Source organism: Marmota marmota, unplaced genomic scaffold, assembly GCF_001458135.2.
Source record: "Marmota marmota marmota unplaced genomic scaffold, marMar, whole genome shotgun sequence".
In the NCBI taxonomy this organism is placed as follows: domain Eukaryota; kingdom Metazoa; phylum Chordata; class Mammalia; order Rodentia; family Sciuridae; genus Marmota; species Marmota marmota.
In genome coordinates this window covers 19,084,538-19,108,268 of record NW_026000164.1, presented here as the reverse complement: position 1 = coordinate 19,108,268, position 23,731 = coordinate 19,084,538, and the positions used below count along the sequence as shown (strand labels likewise).

The 23,731-nt window shown below is 38.8% G+C and overlaps 1 protein-coding gene and 1 long non-coding RNA gene across 6 annotated transcripts in view; one reads left to right on the top strand and one right to left on the bottom strand.

The window, feature by feature from the left end:
• Mkln1 (muskelin 1) overlaps positions 1-23,731 on the top strand; it is a 329,639-nt gene that overhangs the window by 65,296 nt on the left and 240,612 nt on the right. The gene's annotated exons all lie outside the window — the stretch shown is intronic.
• LOC107149048 overlaps positions 1-23,731 on the bottom strand; it is a 69,547-nt gene that overhangs the window by 44,098 nt on the left and 1,718 nt on the right. The gene's annotated exons all lie outside the window — the stretch shown is intronic.

Here is a 23,731-nt window from a genome sequence, read left to right as displayed (position 1 = left end):
CCTGCAGTATGTGGCTCATCTTCTTAACAATAAACATAATAATTATAATAAAATTTAGCATTGAGTGTTTATAACAGGTGAGGCATGTAATTATTTTTTATGTATATATTTATTTTTTAGTTGTAGTTGGACACAATATCTTTATTTTATTTTTATGTGGTGCTGAGGATTGAACCCAGGGCCTTGCACATGCTAGGCGAGCACTCTACCTTTGAGCCACAATCCCAGCCGGAGGTATGTAATTCTTACAACAGACTTATAAACAGGTACCATCATTATTTATATAGAAGAGTGTTATGGTTTAGATATGAGGTGTCCCCCCAGAAGCTCCTGTGTAAGACAATGCAAGGAAGTTCAGATGAGAGCTTTAATCTAGTCATTGGCTTCATCTACACATATGGATTAACTAACTGGATTGTAACTGTACGCTAGAAGAGGTAGGTCATTGGGGACATGCCTTTGGGTTTACATTTTGTCCTTGGTAAGTGGATCTTGCTCTCTGCTTCCTTGTTGCCATGTCTCCAGCTGCTTCCACCCACCATGGCCTTCCACCATGATGGTCTGCCTCATCCTGGGCCCAGAACTGCAGAGTCCACCAGCCATGGACTGAACCTCTGAGACCATGAGCCAAAGTAAACTTTCCTCCTCTAAGTTGTTTTTGTCAGGTTTTTTGGTTACAGTGATAAAAAATTGACTAAAACAATGAGAAAATTGGCACTTGGCTAAATGAATTGCCTGAGATCCATAAACTATGGTTTAACAAGGAATAACCTTTGGCCAGACCCACTTACACTAGTGCTTTTTCCAAATGCCACAGCTATATCTCAACTTCATTTCCCTTATCACAGACAGATGGATGGATACTCCTTCTCAAGTTTAACAACTTCATAGAACTTGATTCAAATACTGAATGTGTTGTTACTTGCTTACAGCTGCTATTTCTCTAGCAGTGCAGTAAGTCCAGGCAAACTCTTTTGAAGAGCTCATTAAAACTGCTAAAATAAAGTCTTAGAAGCAGGTGCATTCATTAGTTGAAATGCAGACGATTATGTTAATATCGCATTCAGGTGACAAATTTAAAGGCATCAAAATCATGGAGGATAAAAGGATTTTCAAAGCTAAAGTTAACTTCTTCCTTTGTAGAACTCTTTGTTCTGTTAAGCATGTGACTGACTGCAGCTGTCCAACTTGGGGACCTCCAATGTTATCTCACAAAAATAAAGCTGTTTTGCAATAATTTATTTCCCTTACAAATTCTTGAGCCTCAATTTAGAAAAAGAAAGATAAAGAATTGCCTCCAACCCTGCTGCTAGATCTGGCACCCCATTTACAACTTATTTTCCACCCTGGGTCCAAGGGTAGGGGAAACACATTTAAAAAGATGATTGAAATATGTAGGCAGAATTGGGGATGTAGCTCAGTGGTACAGCCACATGGGTAATATGCTGAGTTTGATTCCCAGCATAAAAAAAATGTCGGGGGGCTGGAGTTGTAGCTCAGTGGTAGAGCACTAGCCTAGCATGTGTGAGGCACTGGGTTCAATCCTCAGCTCCACATAAAAAATAAATAAAATAAGGTATTGGGTCCATCTACAACTTAAAAAAAAAAAAAGTTGGACCATGAGCCCTAATTTGGGAAAGATGGCTCATCAACAATTGATGAGCCACATCCTCAGCCCTTTTTAATTTTTTATTTAGACACAGGGTCTCACTGGGTTGATTAGGGCCTCCTTACTAAGTTGCTGAGGCTGGCTTTGAACATGGGCTCCTCCTGCCTCCGCCTCCTGAGCTGCTGATACAAGCATGTGCCACCATGCCTGGCTTGCCCTTTCTTAATCTGAAAGAAATGTTGAGTGTGAAATGTGTATGTGACCACATATATATGTTTGGCATATTATTTACATATTTATTTTGTGGTGGGGTGTTTGGCTGCTGTATCTAAGGGACCCAACCAGGACAGCTGTAGAGGAATAAGTTTATTTGAGGGCTCATGGTTTTAAAGGTCTTAGTCAGCCAGCTAGACAGCCAGCTCCATTCCTTGAGGCTCGAGAGGGGGGCAAGGGCAGAACATCTAGGCAGAACAGTGTGGCAGAGGGAAGCAGCTCAAGTGATGATCAGGAAGCTAGAAAGAGGTCTCCCCTTGCCAGATACAAATATATACCTCCAAACCACACCCCAAATTCTCACCTCCTCCAGCCACACCCCACTTGCCTTCAGTTACCACTCAATTAATCCCATCAGGTGATTAATTTACTGATTGGTTCAAGCTCTTGTAACCCAATCATTTCTTCTCTGAACCTTCTTGCATTGTCTCATACATGAGCTTTTGGGGGATACCTCACATCCAAACCATAACATGGGGATTAAACCCAGGGGTGGAATTTGCAATCCTCTGCCTCAGCCTCCTGAGTAGCTGGGATTATACAGGCATGTACCACCACGTGGGGCCAACATATATGTATTTGAGAGCCTATATGCCAGAATATTAATAATAGTTCCACCAGAATAATTTAAATTTTCTTTGTCTATTTTTATATTTTATAAATTTTCTGCAATAAATACAAAATTTAAATTTTTTAAAATTAATTTAAAAAATTTTTAAATCTGTGCCTTTTTAAAAATTTAAAACAATTTTTTTTAACTTTTTAAAAATTATTTTATTTGTTTACTTTTTATGTGGTGCTGAGGATTGAACCCAGGGCCTCGCATGTGCTAGGTGAGTGCTCTACTGCTGAGCCACAACCCCAGCCCCCCAAATTTTTGCTTTCTAAACTTATTAAAAATTACTGTGGAGCACATAGCCCTTCCACATTCAACAGTTTTACTGGTAAGATTAGGTTACCATTTAGTTGTCTAGCACATGGAAGCTGGGCGAGGTGTTTCTGTAATTCCCTTCCTCTTCTCAAACCCAGGATATCTGTGGAAACATTGCTTTTTTCCTTTTAGAAAGAAATATAAGAAAATACAGCTCAGTATCAAGTTACTTAATAAGAATACAAGCATGGTTAAATAGTTTTATATTTTTCTTCAAAACCTAAGTCAAGAGGGCTTGCATCAAAGTGAATGTAGCTTACCTCTTGCAATGGGAAAAGGGCTAAAAAACCTATTTAGGACAAACATATTTATTTTTAATATTTTGGTTGTGCTCTCTGTGAAACCTTTGTAAACTATACTTGACTTTCTTTTTTTAAAAGTGTACAAAAATAATTGTGTTACTAAATACTGAAGCTGCTATAGACTTGAACCTTGCTACCAATAGAACACATTTATGTAGTGTGTATGCATTGCTCAGTAGCTTGAAATTAACAAGCTGAAAGACCACTTATACAGTGTAATAGTCCTATTTTTGCCTTTCTCCCTTTGTCTTCTACTTTATCCTTACCCTGTTCAATATTACTATCTCTTTTTTTCTCTACATAATTTAGAAGTCCATCAATGCCATTTAAAATGAAAAGCCATACATAAAGTCAGAAAAATCACCTTGGGATGGGATTGGACAGTACTTTCATGTGGTAGTACCACATTGAAATCAGGGGATATGTTCCAAGACCCCAATGGATGCCTGAAACCATAGATATTACTGAACCCTATAATTTAATACCTTTTCCATCTTAATTAAGCACTTATCAAGCACATGGCCATAACTTTTGCAGTTAGATGTGTGAAGCAAAACTAGTCCAGATTTTCTCAGATAGAACCATAGACCTCATCAACCACAGAATAGTTTTTTTTTTCCTTTCCTTATTAAGTCAAAACTTTCACCTCTTTCCTTGGTCTGTTGTTGGCATATTTGAGTTGTTAGTACCACTACTCTTGTGCTTTGGGGACACTATTAAGTAAAATAAAGGTTGCTTGAATAAAATCACATGACACATAACAGTCAATCTGATGATTGAGATGACTACTAAGTGACTCACAGGCAGGTAGCATATACAGCATAGATACATTGGACAAAGAGGTGATTCATGTCCCAGGTGGGATGAAACGAGATGGCATGAAATCTCATCATGCTACTTAGAACAGCAAGTGATTTAAAACTTATAAATTGTTTAGTTCTAGAGTTTTTTATTTCATATTTTTGGACCAAGGATGATTTGGAGTAGCCAAAACCTGAGATGAGGGAAAACTGCTGTATACCTGCCCCTCTCTCTGGTTAGCAGTAGCCTAGCTGAATCCTGTTCCAAACTGCCATAATATGTCTCATTAGCTGAAACTTACATGGATACAGCTCCTTTGACTGCTGGACAGCTCCGAGTCTCCTAGCAGTATTTTCCCACCCACCCTCTTCTCTTTATGTTTAATTCTCAGAGCTAACACCCTCACAAAGCTGCAGATTTTAGACAAAACAATAAAGATAGCTAAAAGAGACTCTTGTTCTTCTAATATGATCCATCACTACCATAAGATAAGAGGGTAAATTTCAAAACAGAATTTAGAGATGAACATGAGAGGTCACCTTAGTCAAGTTTCCTTTTCATGGATGTGTTTCTTCTAGAGAGTACCTGGTAGTCATCCAGCTTGACTTTGAAATTTTCCAATGATGAAAAACTGTTCTACTTTCGCCCCCACTTTTCTCCTGATAGATGGGTCGATAGAGCACAAATAGCATTATAACCACAATGCCAAAAAGAAAATAAATAAATGAATCCTAATCCTTAAAAAAAATTGGCTTTTTTTTTTCAAATTTCTATTACTGATCCAGAACCCAGTCTCAAGGAAGTATAACCCCTTAGGATTCATGAGGAATGCAATGAGGTTGAATCATTTGGCTGAAAGACACAGATTTTATTGGTCCAGAGTGTCCATTACACCATGAGAACAATACCCAGAAAAGGAAAATTGTATAATTTATTTATAAGCCTGAATACCAGAGTGTTGTTCAAATCTCTTTCTAATTCATCCCCTTTGTCTCCTTGATGCCTGTGCAACAAAAGAAAATTTCTGAGATTATTTAATCCAGGAATCTTGCCTTCAAGGATATGCCAACATATACAAAGACTAAGTTGAGCAGTGTGTTTCCAAGTTACCTAAATTTACATATTATGATTTTCCTTTCAGAAGAATTAGAGAGTTCAGCAGTATTCTGAAACAACTAGATATGAGAACACAAAGAAAAATAATAGCAAAAATTTTTTTTTTTTCAGAGACAGGGGGTCCTATGGAAGCCACCGGATATCCTGTCTTTTCTACACTGGCTACGTCATCAGACCTTTTTTTTTTAAAGTGATTGTAATGATTAAAGTGGGGTTGAATTTGGAAAATCAGTTCATTAATAGAGAGGATAGAATACTGTGAACTATAATTTTGTCTAAGTAAATATAAAGGAGAGAGTTTTTGAATGATTATTATTGTAATGAATTGTAAAAAAATTCAAGTACAAAAGAATGCAAAGAAGACAAGAAACCACCCTACATCCATTGCCAAATAAATAAATAAATAAATAAATAACCACCATAAATGTTAGGGGTATATCAGCTCAGTTATAGAAGTAAGGATACTTTAGAATTTTAAAAGGCAACTTATATTTGGGCAATTGAACATGGCCTTATTTATGGCCCAATTGAAACAAACACAAAACCTGGCAATTAAAAATTATCTATTTACTCTGAACAATTTTGAGAGGAAGGGTATTAATTAGAACTTTGAATCTATAAGAAATTCTGAGAATGTGAATTCAATAAGAATCAACAAATGTCTTTAATTTCTTCTGTATATCCATCTTCAATTCAGCTGCATCAAAAGTATATTATAGTAAGATATGTTTCCCTAATTCATTTCAGTTTACAAATCAACTTTATACTGACTTTCAAGACCCTGTAAAATAATCAGGGCTGCCAGTCAGCTGGTGCATGCTAGTTGGGCCTTCTAGTTTGTTTAGTCTATCCTGGTTCCTTGGACATACATTTTGATTGGTCCTTGTCTATGCTATAACAGTTATTAAGTTTTTTGGGTTTTTTTGGTACCAGGGATTGAACCCAGGGGCACTTAATCACTGTGCCACATCCCCAGCCCTTTTTCATATTTTATTTAGAGACAGGGACAGAGTCTCACTGAGTTGGCTAGGTTCTTGCTTAAATTGTTGGGGCTGGCTCTGAACTCGAGATCCTCCTCCCTCAGCCTTCTGAGCCGGTGGGATTACCCAGACAAAATATGAAGTATTTTGAACATCATCCCTGAAATAGGAAATAGAGGAAAACCTAATAATTTTGTCTAGCAACTTAAGTTTGAAATACACACTTCTCATCTGCTGGCCACATTCCCACTGTTCTTCCCTTTGGAGCAAATACTGAAGCAAAACCACCTTCTTATGATTCTTTTAGTACAACTTTGTGCCGATTCATGCTTCCACATATTGGCAATACGTTTTGTTCTCAGGACGATAGATTTCTGTAGGGAAGAGGTGGATAGATGGAGAGGCATGTGGTAAACACCTTGGTCTATCTGAGGAAGAGGGCGGGTGGCAGTCATTTTACCCTGGGTCTTCACGGAGGTTCGAGCAGTGACCAGCAAGGCTGTGACAGGAGCTCAATTCAGCAGGGTTCCAAGATTATGGAAATCACATTATTCCTGGGACAGGAGATTCTGCCAGCTAGTCATGCCCATCATTATAAATAAATGATGAATTCATGTCCATCATTAAGGCAAAAACACACACTCTTCAATCCAAAGTCCCCATTTTAATATTTACCTAAGAATGTATTTTTTTCTTTCTTTTTTTTTTTTGTTTGGCCAAATCTACCTCCCTCCAAGAAGAAAGGAGACTTCTTGTTATTGTAAATAAATGCAGACAACAATGGGGATATCCTAATGCATCACATCAAGGTCTATTTATACTAGTGATAGCTTGTTATATGGCCATGCTAAACATTCCCATGAGCTAAATTTGTGGGTGGGAGGGGTGCTGGGGGTAGAACCCAGAGTCTCACATACGCAGCAAATGCTCTGACACAGCTTCACCCCCAGCCCAAGTTTTATTCCTTTGATTTTCTAATTTGGGGGCTGGGGTTGTGGCTTAGTGGTAGAGCGCTTGCCTAGCCTGTGTGAGGCACTGGGTTCAATCCTCAGCACCACATAAAAAACAATAACTAGAATAAAGGTATTGTGTCCATCTACAATGAATATATTAATAAATATATGACAAATCTTTAAAATATATGTATATATATAAAACAAATCTTGAAAAAAAATTAAATAAATATGTCTCTTATTAACTTCATCTACTTATTAAGGATGTCCCTCTCGGTTTCTTTCTATTGAAGAGGTGAAGTAATTTTTGTTTATTTAATTTTTCTTTATAAAAAGGAATGAGTAAACCCCCCCACACACACTCCCCTGCTTTTAAATATACCTCATTAAACTCATGTTGGGGCAAAAAAAATTACAGGAAATTTTCAAACTCAAAGGAAGTTCCGCTTCTTTATGTTGCAAAATCAGAAACATCATGGTCTCCATGATCTTTGTGAAATTCAGGGATGTTGAGTTAGAATCAACGTCCCTGAATTTCACAAAGAAATTATTTTTGGCAGATTATTACAATTATTTCTGTTTAAAATTTGTGCGGCACTTCTCCCATCCTACTTACACTTGAGTAATGGTAATACAAAAATTAGATGCCAGGTCCTGTCTTACTCACCAACTTACATTGAAAAAATACAGGCCAAATAGATGGAAGAAGAAAGCCACTACTTCCTGGGTAACCCACATATCACAATTGATGGTAATGGCCTAATCAAAAGTACAGATTTCTGTGCAATAATAGCCCTGTTTACCTCATAAACACTAGACCACTTGATGGTTTTTCCTGGAAAAAAAAATTCCTAACTAATTTTAGTAAATTAAATCATATTTTTCCACTGACATGTTCTAATTTAAAGATATGACTTCATTTTTTAATTGATCCCAAACTGAGAGTGACACTCAACCGTCCTTCTTTTCTTTTCTTTCTTTCCTTTTTTTTTGAACCAAGAAGTGCTGTGCCACTGAGCCACATCCCCAGCCCCTTTTATTTATTTTTTTTTATTTTGAAACAGGGTCTTGCTAAGTTGCAGAGGCTGGCCTCGACCTTGCAATCCTCCTGTCTCTGTCTCCTGAGTCACTGTGATTGCCCTCGTGCACCAGTATGCCCAGCTACTGTTTAAAATTTCAAATTTGATTAGCATTCACTAATTAGGTACTTTAGGGAAAGGGCTAATTTGAATTAGTGAAAATTTTGAATGCTAAGATATAAAAATACAGAGTTATATCACCTCATAGTACAATATGCAATTCCAGGAGTCTATTATAGAGAAGTATTTCTGAGAAGAAGGCTACTGTGAAGACTGTTTTAATAAAATTCCTCTTTAAACCTTAGGTAAATTCATGCTGCTAATTTATCTGAATATGTTTAGCTCATATTCACTCTGTAGTTATTATATGCTTGGCATCATGCTAGAAAAATTTTTGTCCTCAAGTTAACAATTCACTCTAAATTATCATTCATTTTGCCTAGTGACATTTTATCTCATGCTTCATTCAGCACCTGTCTCAGTGTACTCATTTATTCAAAAGACACTTTAAAGTTATAATGGGATATAAGCACAAATTCAAAATGACTGGGGTCTTAAGGTGAAAGTCATTTATCATGTGGACCAACACCAATCCATCAGTAGAGCAATCGATCAACAAGTCCTTTGTTCTAGCTAGCATAGCTGGGTCAGGGTTTCTCAACCTTGGCACAATTGACCTTTAAGACTAGAGAATTCTTTATTGTGGAGGGCTGTTCTGTGCATTCCAGGAGCTTTAGCAGGATCCTTGCCTCTTTCCATTAGATGCCAGTAATGACCCCACTTCCAGGTCTGACAATCCGAAATGTCTCCAGACGTTGCCAAGTCCCCAGGGGAAGGAGGGGAGTGCCCCTGATGGAGAACCAGTGGTTAGTGTGTATATCATGCCTTCTTTATTAGATTATAAAGACTTTGAGGGCAGAGACCCAGTCTGATTCATCACTCTACCACCCCTTCTCTACCACCTAAATTTAGTTTCTGGCACAAAAATGCCTCTTGATGAATGTTCTGAAAGGAACAAAATATCTCTGGAGTGTCTCTGCTGCTGTCAGCCCTGCACAGGGCACCTTGGGAAATCCAGAAGCTGAATAAAGTAACTGGGATGAATTGTCTAGCAAACTTTTACGATTTAAAGTTCAGATTCTCTTTTGTCACATTAGAACATCTAAAAGGCTCTCCAGTGATCTAAGTAATTTGGGTTTGCTTAGATTCCTGGAAATTGCCAGAAGACTTTAAGGGAGGAGGGGGGGGAAAAAAAACGAGTGAGGAAATTTTCCCTGTGGGCAATTCGGGAAAACAAAAATATTTTTGTGCTGTGGAGACTTCTCAGGAAAGGAGGGTTGGCCAGTACCGGCTGCATCTGCGCAAGGGGAATTTCCACATTTGGGAAAACATGATCATAATTAATGACTTAGGAAAGCCAAGAAAATGGACCATGTTGGAAAAATATGATCTTGGATGGCTAAGTCACTGTCAATGGATTGGGCTAGAAAATTGGATTGTTTTAGACAGAGATTTTTATTTGTGGATATTTTCCTTTAGTACCCTGCAACTGGGGCCATAGGAAGTCCTGTCCCTGGAGAACGGGCTTCCCATATCTAGATCCACTCTCCCTGTCTCCCCACCTTCAGGGTGTGTTTGCTTTAGACGTCTGGCCTAGCTACTGACTGGTCTGGAGTCTTTTGGTTTGAACATGACACAGAGGTCTAGCCAGCAGGGGCCGTTAGTATCTGTTAGAACCAAGAGGATCATCCAGGACTCTGGGGCAAGGACAAGAGGATGAAATTACCTGGTACTAATGCAGCCATCATTAATGGGGGCTTCCATGTCCCAGGCCTGGTGCTCAGAACATTCAAAACTGTCTTGTTGTAGACTCACAAGCAACTGAGGCTCAACAAATTTGAGCCACTTGCCCAGGGCCATGCAGTTTTTACCAACCAACGGTCCTTCACAGAAGGTCTACTTCCTAAATTGGAATGTTCTTCCTCGGAGTACAACCTCCTGCTTCCTTAACCGCTACCTTCCTCTTGCTCTTTCCCAGATCACTTTGTTTAAACTAGATCTGCTCACGGGAGTTCTCTATGGTTACCTCTCATTCTCAAGAGGAGAAATCCGGGTTAACAAGTTCAGCACCATTCACATCTCCGTTTACTTAGGGAATGATTATGCGCTTAGAACATTCTTGACCTGCTTTCTGGTTTTCTTTTACCTGGCCAATCAATTTTATTAATACAGGTATGATCCTCTTATGCCTCTTCTCTCAGGATTTTCTCAAGGTAGAAATAGCTTGCCAAATTTAAAAAGATTTTTTTAAGGTGAAGGTCAAGTTCTTCAAAAAAGGAAATCTAACTAGGAAAGAAAAAGATCCCTATATTTGACATGTAGACGGAGTATCCAGTGGATCACTGATAAAATGCAACACAATGTTTTGCAAATTAAAAAGATTACAGGTTCATTCGGGTCCCTCGGAAGGAACAATTCCACACCCTAACCCATATGACGTAGCTTCTAAAGTTAGCTCTGTCCTGCAACTGCAATGAATCCAACAAAACAAACGTAACCAGCACTGAAGAGTCTAATTGTCCTTGATTGACCCTTGAATATTGTAATTAATATAAATATCACAGCATTTGGAAATAATTTAATACACTCTGTTAAACCTAAAACAACATAATTTGTGTTTGGAGTGTTTCTTGGGCATAGTCAGATATTATTAACTTCATTTAGAGATCTGAAAACTGAAGAGATGTATTTGTTTTCTATGACAATGGAAAAATTATCACAACCTTAAGGATTAGAGCAGTATCCCACTTTTTCTGCAGGTTCTATAGTTTTATAGGTTGCTGCAGTCCAGGTGGGCTTGGCTGGGATTTCTGCTTAGGATCCCATAGGGTAGAAATCAAGAGATGAATTGGGCTGGACTCTCATCTAGAGGTTCTGGGGAAGAACTCTGATGCAGTAATGCTCACATATTCCTTCTCACTTGGTTTTCTCCATTCTCACAGCCAGCAGTCACGCTGGAGACTTTCTCACAATTGAAATCGTTTCATCTTCCTCTAGAAAACTATTCTTCTAAAGGATTCATTGGATTGGGCCAGGCCCACTGGGTAATCTCCATATTTTAAACTCACCTGGGACTTAAAACCCTCCCCAGCTTGTACCCCAATGACAGTCTAACTGAATAACCAGGGGATGGGAATTTGGGGCTGCCATCTTTAGAATTTCGTCTGCCGTAAGGAAATAGTCACCCAGTTAATCTGAGACAAAATCTGGAGACAGACTCCCAACAGAACTGAGTCCAATAACTTAATTTTCCCTTTATTCCTCTTATTGTTTTGTTTCTAAACATATATGTATGGTTTGTTTTTAATACATGTGTTTTGGGGGATGCATATCCCCATATTTTTCACTGATGCATGGTCAAAATCCCATTGCCAAGGCTGGTTTGGGACATCGTGTTTCAGAGGCCTATCTGAAAATTAATGTCTAGGATTAGAACTGGACACTGTGCATGGTAGGGGAGCAGTGTTGTTAGGTAAGAAAGGACAGTGGCTAAAGTTTCACTGAATACAGAGGAGGAATAATTTAGTCTTTTCTTTTTGAGGTGCCGGGGATTGAACCCAGGGCCTTGTCCATGTTAGGCAAGCACTCTACCAACTAAGCTTCGTCCCCAACCCCATAGTCTTATTTTTAGTATATTCACTAAAGACAGTTGAGGATGGGGATTCTCTTATTATTTTCTTTTTTTTAATATTTATTTTTTAGTTGTAGTTGAACACAATACCTTTATTTATTTTTATGTGGTGCTGAGGATCGAACCCAGCGCCTCGCATGTGCTAGGCGAGTGCTCTACCGCTGAACCACAACCCCAGCCCCTCTCTTATTATTTTCTATAGGCAATTCCAGAAGTTCAAAGATCAGGAGACAGAGGAAGGGAGGGGAAAGGGAGAGGGCGAGATTGATTTGTGAATAGCATTTGAGAATCTATTTTTTTCCCAACAGGGAGATTTGGGAATGTGCTGGATAAGCATCACTAGCAGCTACCTAGTGTGGATCTGAATGAACTTCCCAAACTTTTTGTTGTACAATCCCAATGAGTCATGGCCTGCAGGTGTGCTGGAGGTCTTGAATGTGGGCTGAGTTCTTGGTCCCAGCTGACTGTTGATCCAGAAACCTGGGCCTACACAGGGTCATCTTGGGATTGGGAAAGTCTGGAAAAAACTGAGAGGATCCTAGAAAGAGAGATGAAGGAAGATGGCATATTCATTTCTCTGACTTTATCATTATACCTGGAGGACAACCTAATAAAAAAAAATCTAGTATTTTGATCAAGGGAGTGGAGATGAATTTAGCCTTTGGAAAGTCATAGATAGAAATATGAAAATGTAAGAGAAAGGCAAGACATTTCAGAGGCTAACTAAATCGCTCTCTCCTCTTTCAAGTACATTTGGGTTTTCCCTTCCTTGAAATCCTGGGCCAAAAATGGAAAGGAGCAAAACATTCCCCAAATGTTTCTTTTCAAAGTCTCCCAAACCTTCAGAAAATGGTGAGACAATGCAATCATGTTATTAAGCAAAGAGAAAGAAGTCAGTGGAGAAGACATTCAGAAAGAGCAATTTGGTTCAGGGGACACGTGGTTTGTTTGGCTTTGGAAATGAGGACACAAGGAAGAAAGACGTAGGGCGGGAGTTAATGTTGCTTATTAATTGTGACGTCTTAAAGCAAAACACATTTGAGATTTTTTAACTGAGTGATTTTACTCTATAAAGGATAACTCTAAGGATCCTGATAACATGTTGCAGATGTTATTTTGATTCACAAAGTTTTCCACTTAAAAGTCTTTCCTTTCATGTCTTCATTCATTTAGAAATATTGGATGAGAACTTCCAGCAATGAACACAACAGATGAGGTCCCTGCTTGCATGAAGCTTCATCCTAGTGGGGAAGTTAGATAATACACAAATACACAGGTCTCATAACTTGATACATGAGGAGGTAAATACCGTGAAAATTAGACAGTGATAGCGATATGGAGAAATAAAAAAAGAGTGAATCGATGGATGACCCGGTGTCATTTTAGACTGCATGATTTGGGAACCCCTGTCTGAAAAATGACATTAAACCATGATCTCACTGACAGAGAGGAACCCATCATGAAAAGATAGGAAAGAACAGCAGTCTAGGTAGAGAGGACAGATGGCTCAGAAGTCTCCAAGATATTAAGAAATATGAGTTTGAGAAAGAGGACCCAGGCGGCTGGAACTCATTGGCAAATGGAAAAGTGGCACAAGATGAAGTTGGACAGGTGGACAGAGTCTAGACCATTTAGGCATGACAGGCTAGGATAAGGAATTTCAACTTTGGACAGATGGGAAGCCATTGGGAGGTTGTAAACAAGGAAGTGATTTTCTGTTTGGGCATAGAATTGTAGAGAGCAAGAGAAGAAGTTGAGTCGGGAAGTCTTTAGGAAGCAATTGTCATATAGGTGAAAATGGTGGTTTGATCTAGGACGGTAGCAGTGAAGCTGGTGTCTGGGGCAGGTGCAGAAGGTGGAGTCCACAGGACTCTCTGCTGGTTTGTATGTGAGATATAAGAAAATGGAAGGACTCAAATCTATTGCCTCTACTGTCAGCTCAGGTACCAGGTGGATGGTGATGCCATTGGTGAGGCAGGTGACATAGGAATAAGAAGAGTGGCTGACCCTCTTAATTCCCTCCCCACTCACTGTTCCTTTCTTGCCTCTAACAGAGCCCTGCCTTTGTTTAGAATGACAATATGTCCAGCCCCAAGTGATGAATCATGATTGGTATAATTCAGTCATAATAGTCCCATTCCCTTTTGCTAGATACTCAATTTTCCCATTTCCTTTGCAGCTAAGGGAGCCTTATTTCTGGCTAATGAAATCTCAGTGAAAGCCTCTGGGCATAGATATGTCTGTCTGGAACACCCTCATAATAAAGGTGGAGCTATGGTAGATATCTTCTGACTTTAAGACTAAAGGTCTGAAGATTAAAAACCCATATGCTAAGGATGGTAAAGGAGAAAAAAAAATCACCTGAATCCAGGATAATATGGTGGAGTTAGCTGAACCTACACCAGAGACCTTGTTTATGAAAAACAGAAATTAAATTTTGTTTAAGCCTCTTGTTGTTATTTGATATGAGATGGTTCAAGAAAAGAATCAAGGGTTCTCCTTTGACTGTGTTGAGTTGGAGATGCCCATTAGATCTTCTTGTGGAAGTTGCTGCATAATATTTCCCTTCTCTTACCAGTGGAACAAAATTTTCTAGACCTATTGAATCTATATAGAGACAGAATCATATAGTATATGACTAGAAAACTATGAAAAGATAAATATAAATGTGAAAAAACTTGCAGTGGCTATGAGGAAGCCCAAATTAGAATCTGACCATCAATATATAAGACTGACTCCCCCCCATTTGTTAGGTTAACAAGATTGAAGTTGTTAAAACAGGAAGTACAGCCAGGTATGGTGATGCACACCTATAATCCCAGAGATTTGGGAGGTTGAGGCAGGAGGATTGCAAGTTTGAGGCCAGTCTCAGCGACTTGGTGAGATGCTGTCTCAAAATAAAAAAATAAAAAATGGCTGGGGATATAGCTCAGGAGTAGAGCACCCCTAGGTTCAATCCCTGGGACCAAAAACAAAACAAACAAACAAACAAAAACAAAGCAAAACAAAACAAAACAAAAAAAACTCCTCAAGAGAATGGCCAAGCTGTGTGGTAGAGAAAGTCTGAAGACCAAATGGGTCCCTACATTTCCAAGTAACTTCCATCATCTGGGCAGGGCAATATTGCCCTAAACTAGAGTACATATTTCCATTAAGACAGTTTTGTGTCTATATATTATAGTGCTCATGTATTGCTATATTCCCTCCTTGAAAAACTTACTAGGGAGCCTAAAATAGGCTGAATTGAGCTTTTAGCACAGCTCTGGTTGCTGGTAAAAATCAGCATCTACAAAACCAATTGCACTTCTTTCCATTAGAGCTCTCACCCACTACTGGATCTACAGTTTTATATATTAAAAGTTTGCCAATCCATGTATTTCCCCCCCTAGACACTTTGTCTGTGTGCTGGATGGCTTGGACTTTATCTACAGAAAAAAATATATATATTTATAAATATATAGATGTATGTATTTTGTTGTTGTCTGTTTGTTTGTTGTTTTTGCCAGTACCCAATCAGACACAGCTATTGATTTTGTGTGGACGAGTAACTGAATCTGCAAAATTGGCTCTGCAGGATAAGTACCTTGTATTCTGCCCATACTGTGAGTCTGTGTTCTCCTGAGGTTGATTGGCTCATCATATTCTGCTTTCGTGTTCCCTGGTTTATCACGGTGCTTGGGGGTTTTTGCCCCTACACCTTTCACTTTGTCTTCTCCTAATTTATTACAAACAACTCTGGTATTTTTTGAAGTCTTGGATCTGCATTAATTTTTAAGTCCACAAGGAACATTATGTTCCCAAACATTATGTTCTGCACTCTCATGCTCATATCACTTTGTGTAGTGCCAGACACCTCCTGGGATCCCAAGAAATGTTGTTTCTTTTTAAAAGATGGGCAATTATTCCAGGAGGCCCATAAAACATCTTTCTCAGTTGATTTACTTTCACCATTTACTTATCCCCAGTGGTTTGGGTCAAAATATTGGTTAATAGAAAGATGTCGTCTTTGAGGTCTTGCTAGCTTCTCCTCATTTCTTTAAAAGCGGAGGAGAATATTGACTGATTTTATAGGAGTATTGGAAAGAAATGATGAAAAGCATTGGGATGCGAAAGGCTTTCGTTAAAAATGTGAAAAGCTAGGGAGATGACAGTGTCATTTTCACCAAGCCTCAATACGGGCAGAGCTCCCTTCACTGCGGGGAGCGGTTCGTTCATTACAAGAACAGCTATCCATGGCAAACAGTAGGAGCTTCTTTGCAAAGTCTCAAGACCGGCTGTGTACACATTTCCTCTTCTCTCAGCTTCTCAGCCAGATCTGTAGCCCTTCAGTGCTTTCCTTCCATGCAAATTGGAACCTCCCTCTGAATTGCTCTAGGGCTAGAGACACAGGATAGGACCATGGACAGAGGTTCAGCCTACCGATCACTGCTGCCTTGGGAAAGCTGTTCTCTTCCTGCCAAGAATCCCTGGGAGAGGGTCTGCATAGAGACTTCTTTACCCTGGGGTAAATCTTCCCTTCTCTAACTTCCTTTGGAGTGGCATACGTTTCTTCCAGAAGCACTAGCTTCCTCCACCAACTCCATGCTCCCGAGACAGAAGGAATTATCATGTTTGCAAATGGCAGCTCTTAAATGTTTGAACCTATTTCCATTATAAAATAATTTCAAGCAGAAAAGTACAATTTCAAATAGAAAAATATAGAAAAATGGTTTTAAAAACATCAACGTATAAAATACCACCTTAACAAATCTTAACATTTGATTTATATTGCTTTACAGTTTGCATATAAGAAGTCTTAACAGTACTGTTGAAGCCTCTGACTGACCCCTGGTTTCATTCATTTCTCAATTTTTTTCCTTCCCTTTTTTTCCAAAAGTAACCACTATCTTGAAGTTACTATAAATTATTCTCATTCATGCTTTTAGACTTTTATATTATATATATATATATAAACAATATATATATATACTTTTATATTATATGTATATGAAACAATGTTACATAAACAATATGTAATATTGCTTTGTGTTTATAAAGTAAAATGTATTATGTTGTACATAACATTCTGCTTGTGTGTGTGTGTGTGTGTTACTGGGGATTGAATTTAGGGCCTCAAGTATGCTACACAAGTGCTGTGCCACTGAGCTGTATTCCCGACCCTTTAAAAATTTTTTTTATTTTGAGGTAGGGTCTCACTAAGTTGCCCAGGTTGGCCTTGAACTTGTGATCCTCCTACCTCAACTTTCTGATCTACTGTGTCACAGGTTTGAGTTGAGCCATGGTGCTCAGCTGCCATTTTAAAATGCATCATTACTTTTTAGATTTATTCATACTGCAACCTGAAGTATTAACTCATTACTTAAAACTGTTGAATATTATTCCTTTGTTTGAATATACACACATTCTGTATCCATTCTCTTGCTTTAAGGTTATTTTTAGTTTGTTGTTTGCCATAACAAATAATGCTCCCATTAACATTTAAATACCAGTTTCCTGGAGCACATTATGTGAGGATTTTTCTAGGCCAGAGCTTCTCACCCTTACCTTATTGACATTTTGGACTGTGTAATTCTTTCTTGTGGGATAGGATGCTGATCTCTCACCTCTACCCACTAGATATGAGTCACGCCACTTCTCCCTGCCCCCAGTGTGACAATTGAAAATGTCTTCAAAGGTTGCCAAATGTTCCCTCAGGGCAGTCACCCTTGGTGGAGGACACTAATCTAGTCATTGTAAGAAAGAAAGAAACTACTGGGTTTTAGGATGTATTTTAATATATTTTGTCATTTTTGCCTTCCAAGAGTTCTGTTTCTCTATATCTTGTTAACTCCGGGTATTCTCAGAGTTTGAAATTTTTGCTAATTTATGGAAATGAAAACAGTAACTTTCTATTATTTTATTTTGTTTTGCCTTAATTGCTAGTGGTATGGAACATGTCCTTGACTCTCTATTGGTCATTAGGGATTCTCTTGTAAGATTTGCCTATTCATATCCTTATGTGATTTTCTTTCTAGTTTTTTTCATTATTATTCCTTTATAGCAGTTCTTAATAATTTTTGAATACCAATACTTTGATGGTTTTATGTCTGAAAAAAACTCTCGGGCTAAGCTTTTCACTTTGTTGACGATGTTCTTTTCTTTTTCTGTTTCCCTACTGGGGATTGAACCCCAGGTTGCTTATCCACTGAGCCATATCTCCAGTCCTTTTTTATATTTTATTTAGAGACAGGGTCTCAACGAGTTGCTTAGGGCTTCAGTAAGTTGCTTAGGCTGGCTTTGAACTCATGATCCTCCTGCCTCAGCTTCCTGAGTCACTGGGACTACATGAGGGTGCCACTGCACTCAGCTGATGTCTTTTATTTTAAAGTCGTAATATGCACCAATACTTTCTTTTATGCTTATACTTCTGTGCTTCATTTAATTTCTTCCCTATCCTAAAGGTATAAAGACAGTTTAAAAAAAAATTATTCTAATTTGTTATATATGATCGCAGAATGCATTACAATTCATATTACATATGTAGAGCACAGTTTTTCATCTCTCTGCTTGTATACAAAGTATATTCATACCATTCGTGTATTTTTCATACATATACTTAGGGTAGTGATGTCTATCTCATTCCACCATCTTTTTTTACCCCCTTACCCCCTCCCTCCCTCTCCTTCCCCTTTGCTCTATCTACACTTTGTCTAATCTTCCCACGCTCCCCATCCCAACCCCACTGTGAATCAGCCTCCTTACGTCAGAGAAAACATTTGGCATTTGGTTTTTGTCATTGGCTTACTTCACTTAGCATTAGATTCTCCAACTTCATCCATTTAGATTTATTCATACCATTTACCTGCAAGTGCCATGATTTTATTCTCTTTAATTGCTGAGTAATATTCCATTGTGTATATTTGCCACATTTTCTTTATTCATTCATCTACTGAAGGGCAATTAGGTTGGTTCCACAGTTTAGCTATTGTGAATTGTGCTGCTGTAAACATTGATGTGGCTGTGTCCCTGTAGTATGCTGTTTTAAAGTCTTATGGGTATAGCTGGGTCAAATGGTGTTTCCATTCCTAGACTCCAAACAGAATCTCCATTCTGTTTCCAGATTGGCTGCACCATTTTTCAGTCCCACCAGCAGTGTATGAATGTGCCTTTTCCCCCACATCCTCACCAGCACTTATTGTTGTTTGTATTCTTGATAGCTGCCATTCTGACAGGAGTGAGATGAAATAGTAGTTTTGATTTGCATTTCTCTAATTGCTAGAGATGATGAACATTTTTTCATATATTTGTTGATTGATTGTACATCATCTTCTGAGAAGTGTCTGTTCAGGTCCTTGGCCCATTTATTGATTGGGTTGTTTTTTTGTTTTGTTTTGTTTTTTGAGTTTAGCTTTTTGAGTTCTTTATATACCCTAGAGATTAGTGCTCTATCTGATGTTCGAGGGGTAAAAATTTGCTCCCAAGCTGTAGGTTCTCTGTTCATCTCACTATCTAAGGTTTCTTTTGCTGAGAAGCAGCTTTTTAGTTCACATCCATCCCATTTATTAATTCTTGATTTTAATTCTTGTTCTATAGGAGTCTTGTTAAGGAAGTAGGGGCCTAATCTAATATGATGGCGATTAGGGCCTACTTTTTCTTCTATTAGACGCAGGGTCTCTGGTTTAATTCCTAGGTCCTTGATCCAGTTTGAGTTGAGTTTTGTGCATGGTGAGAGATAGGGTTTTAGTTTCATTTTGTTGCATATGGATTTCCAGTTTTCCCAGCACCATTTGTTTAAGAGGCTATCTTTTTTCCAATGCATGCTTTTGACACCTTTAATACCCCATTTACAATAGCCTCAATAAAGATAATATTTTATATTTTTCCTAGAAATAATATTTTACTGTTCACCTTTAGGCCTTTAAACCAACTTAAGCTTGCTGTGGTGTGCAATAGTAAATGCATGTGTAATTATTCCAATGCATATTTATTGAATAGTTAACCTTTCACTCCTGGTTTGTTATGCCATCTCCAGTTTGAAGTTTTGATATTTAGTGGAAAAAAACAGGCTAACTTATTTTTCTTTTTCAAAATTGACTTGACTATTATGGTTGTTATCTGAACAATAGTTATTACCTCTTTCTTCTTCCTAACTGAACCTCATTGTCTTCAGATATCCCTGGATTCTATCCCTTAGTGTGTACTTGAAGCCCATCATGAGGGCAATTCTCTTCTATCAGAATTGCTTTGGGCCTGGGATGTGCTACATCTCCTGCCAGTGAGAACTAAGTATACGGAATTGTGCTACACTGAGGATGGAAAGGCATGGGAACATTTTTCCTCTTAAAAAGGTACAAAAGAAAAAAAGAGTTACCATTCCTTTCTTTGAATAAAAGTTGGAGGAAGATGTGATGCCTGATACTATGGCAGCCATCTTGCCACCCTGGGGGCACAAGCCACACACCCACACACTGAGAATGGCTTAACAAAAAGATGAAAAGATCACAGGTCCCGACAATGGCATTGTGTGGCTGAATTAACCCAAACTGGAATCTCCTGTGATCTGAACTAACAAACCTCTTATTGCGTAACCACTTTATGTTGTACATTCTGTTATGTCCAGCAAATGCATCCTCAACTACAATAAGATTTTTGACCCCTTACTTCCCACTTGAATTTTGTAATCATGGTTCCATGCTCCCAATCAGGGCAGGAATTTAAAAACCGAGTTTGCCTTAAAAGTAAATGTTAACTTTGGGAGAACTGACATCTCACAATAATGAATGTTCCAATTCACGGATATGGTATGTGTCTCCACTTATTCAAATCTTCTTTAGTGCTTTCTATAAAAATATTTTATATATAAAATCTACATTTTATTTATACATAAAAATCTATATGATTTTAAATATTTATACCTAGCCACAATGCTATTTCTATTAAGCCTTGTAGCTTTTGTTTGCTATTAAGTATTATACATTTTGGCATAGTGGTGCATACCTGTAATCCCAGCTATCGGGGAGACTAAGGCAGGAGAATTGCAAATTTGAAGGCAACTTAGTGAGACCCTGCCTCAAAATTTAAAAAAAAGGTGGTGGGGGGAGTTACTGTGGATATAGATCAGTGGTAGAGCATCTCTAGTTTCAATCCCAAACACGACAATAACAACGTGTGTGTGTGTGTGTGTGTGAGAGAGAGAGAGAGAGAGAGACTGAATTTTGTAATTGATCTTATACCCATCAACCTTGCCAAATTGTCTTTTAATTCTAAAGAGACAATTCTTCTTTTCCACTCCTGTGGAGCCTGTTTGAGTTTCTTCATAGACAATTATATTATACAATAAGAAGAGTTTCTTTTCCTGCTCAATCTTGCAGTAAAGGAATAGAGGCCATCAGGGAGGCCTGTGGTTGCTTGGTCCAGTTGCCTGTCACGTGCACTTTCTCCTGGCCTCATTATTCCCTGGTGGGAGGCCCATCACCAGGCAGCAGGCAGCTATTCCAGCCTCCTTACGGGTGGTCTGTGTGTATGGGGTGGGGGCTCAGTGTGGCCTGTGGTTTCGGGCACTGGACCTGGCTTACCACCTACCCTTCTCACCCTGGGCAGTCACTTCTAATCTCCCTGGCCCCTCAGAAGCCCATGCTGGCATCCTGGGCCACCTTTCAGATTTGGGACCCAGTAACCCCATCTCCTGCTCCATTCACGGCTTTGAGTTTCTAATCCATGGAAAAGTTTATACATTGGGCCAACTGTGCCTTTTAATTTTTCCTGTCATATTTTAATCACTGTTGCTTTGAACGTGACCAGCATTCCCTGTTGAAATTTAATCCCCGTTTTGAGGTATCTGGAGGGTGAAAAATCTGACTGTAGTGTTTAGAGGTGGGGATTTGGGAGGTGGTCAGGATTGGATAAGGTCATCAGGGTGGATCCCTCATTTGAATATTGGTGACTTTATAAGAAGAGGGACAGAGACCAGAGGACATGTACACACCACACACACACACACACACACACACATGCATGCATGCGCGTACTCTTTGTCTCTTGCCACATAATGTCCTGTGCCACTTTAGGACTCTGCTAGCAAAAAGATTATCACCACGTGCAGGCTCTTGAACCTCTAGAACTGTGAACTACATAAACCTCTTTTCTTAATGAGGTTACCCAGCCTCTGGGATCTTGTTAGGGTAATGTAAAACAGACCAATACGATAACCATTGCTTTGTGTGTAGAGATGAGCATGAACATCAAAGGCTTAGGTACAAAAATCCTACCTTGACTAGAAATCATGATTCCAACATGTATTTTTTTAAAGGGGCACAGAACTAGCTCCTGCCAACTGCTGATACTTAACACAGTAGTTATCATCAAATACAATACTATTTTCAATACATTTAAAAAATATATATTTATTTTTTAATTGTAGTTGGACACATACCTTTTATTTATTTACTTATTTATTTTTATGTGGTGCTGAGGATTGAACCCAGGGCCTCGCACGAGCTAGGTGAGCGCTCTACCACTGAACCACAACTCCAGTCCTTTCAATACATTTTTAATCATCAAATAAAATACAGAATTTTCACAACTTCCTTATGCTTTGTAAACACTATAGTTGTATTTCTGTTTATCATCTGGCTAACCGGGAATGGAAATAAACACTATTTTCTGTACCTGAGAAAACCAATGTCTCTTACTTAGTCGTAATCAGGAATAAGCAGAGAGAGCCATAATTCTGTGAGTTCCTCCAGAGATGGAGCTGGGTGTTGTTGATCCTGTGCCTCATCCAAAATAACCCCAGGGAAAGATTTTGAGCTGAGTAAACCAAACTCCAAAGCCAATCCTGGCTTTCCACTGTCTGAGGGACCCCTAATGAATGCCCTTAGGATCTAACAGTGCCATGACTTGAGGGAAAGAAAGGGGAAGAAAGACAGGAATAACAGTTGGTTTTAAGCAAGGTGAGTGGGAAGGAATTGTCAATGGCATTTCATCTAGAGTGGATTTTGATTGAGATTTGGATTTTTTTTAATACTTATCTCCTTATATAAACTAGCTTACTATGTAAATATAATCAAAATAACATTCATTAAAATTGCAAAACTTATTTATTAAAATATGTAAAGCAGCCAGCTGCAATACTGGAGACTAAGAAGTGTAAAAATATTTTGTTGAACAAATATTTTTGAGTTCCTACTATGTGCCCACACTGTACGGGAAGTGGGCATACCAGGATAAATAACAGGTCCCTGTGCAGCTAAAACTTCAGTTGGGACAAAGGATGGGTAAACAAATATGATGGAATAAGCTTCTTTAAAGAGTGTTGTGTTTATTGTAGTTTGGATGCAAGGTGTCCCTCAAAAGATCATGTGTGGGACAATACCAAAAGGTTTAGAGGAGAAATGATTTTAACCCAATCAGTGAATTGATCCCTGATGGGATTAACTGAGTGGTAACTGGAGGCAGGTGGCTGGAGGAAGTGGTTCATTGGGAACATGGCTATGGGATATATATTTTGTATCCGGTGAGTGGAGTCTCTCTCTGTTTTCTGATCATCACGTGAGCTGCTTCCCTCTGCCACACCCTTCCGCCATGATGTTCAGCCTCACCCTGAGACCTGAGGAATGGAGCCAGCTGTCTATGAACTGAGGCCTCTGAAACCATGAGCCCCCAAATAAACTTTCCCTCCTCTACGATTGTTCTGGTGGGGTCTTTTAGTCACAGCAGCAAAAAAAAGCTGACTAAGACAGTTCTCATAGCAGCCTCATTTACAATAGCCAAGAGGTGGAAGCAACTCAAGTATCCACGGTCAGGAATGGACAGACCAAGTCTGTTACACATAGGATGTAATACTGCTCAGCTTTAAAAGAAAGAGAAATTCTTGATACAGGCTACAACGTGGACGAACCTTGAGGATATGATGCTGAGTGAAATAAGCCAGTTACAGAAAGACAAACAACTGGCTGCCTCCACTTCTATGAGGGAGCTCAAGTAATTAAATCCATAGAAACAGAAAGTAGAGATCT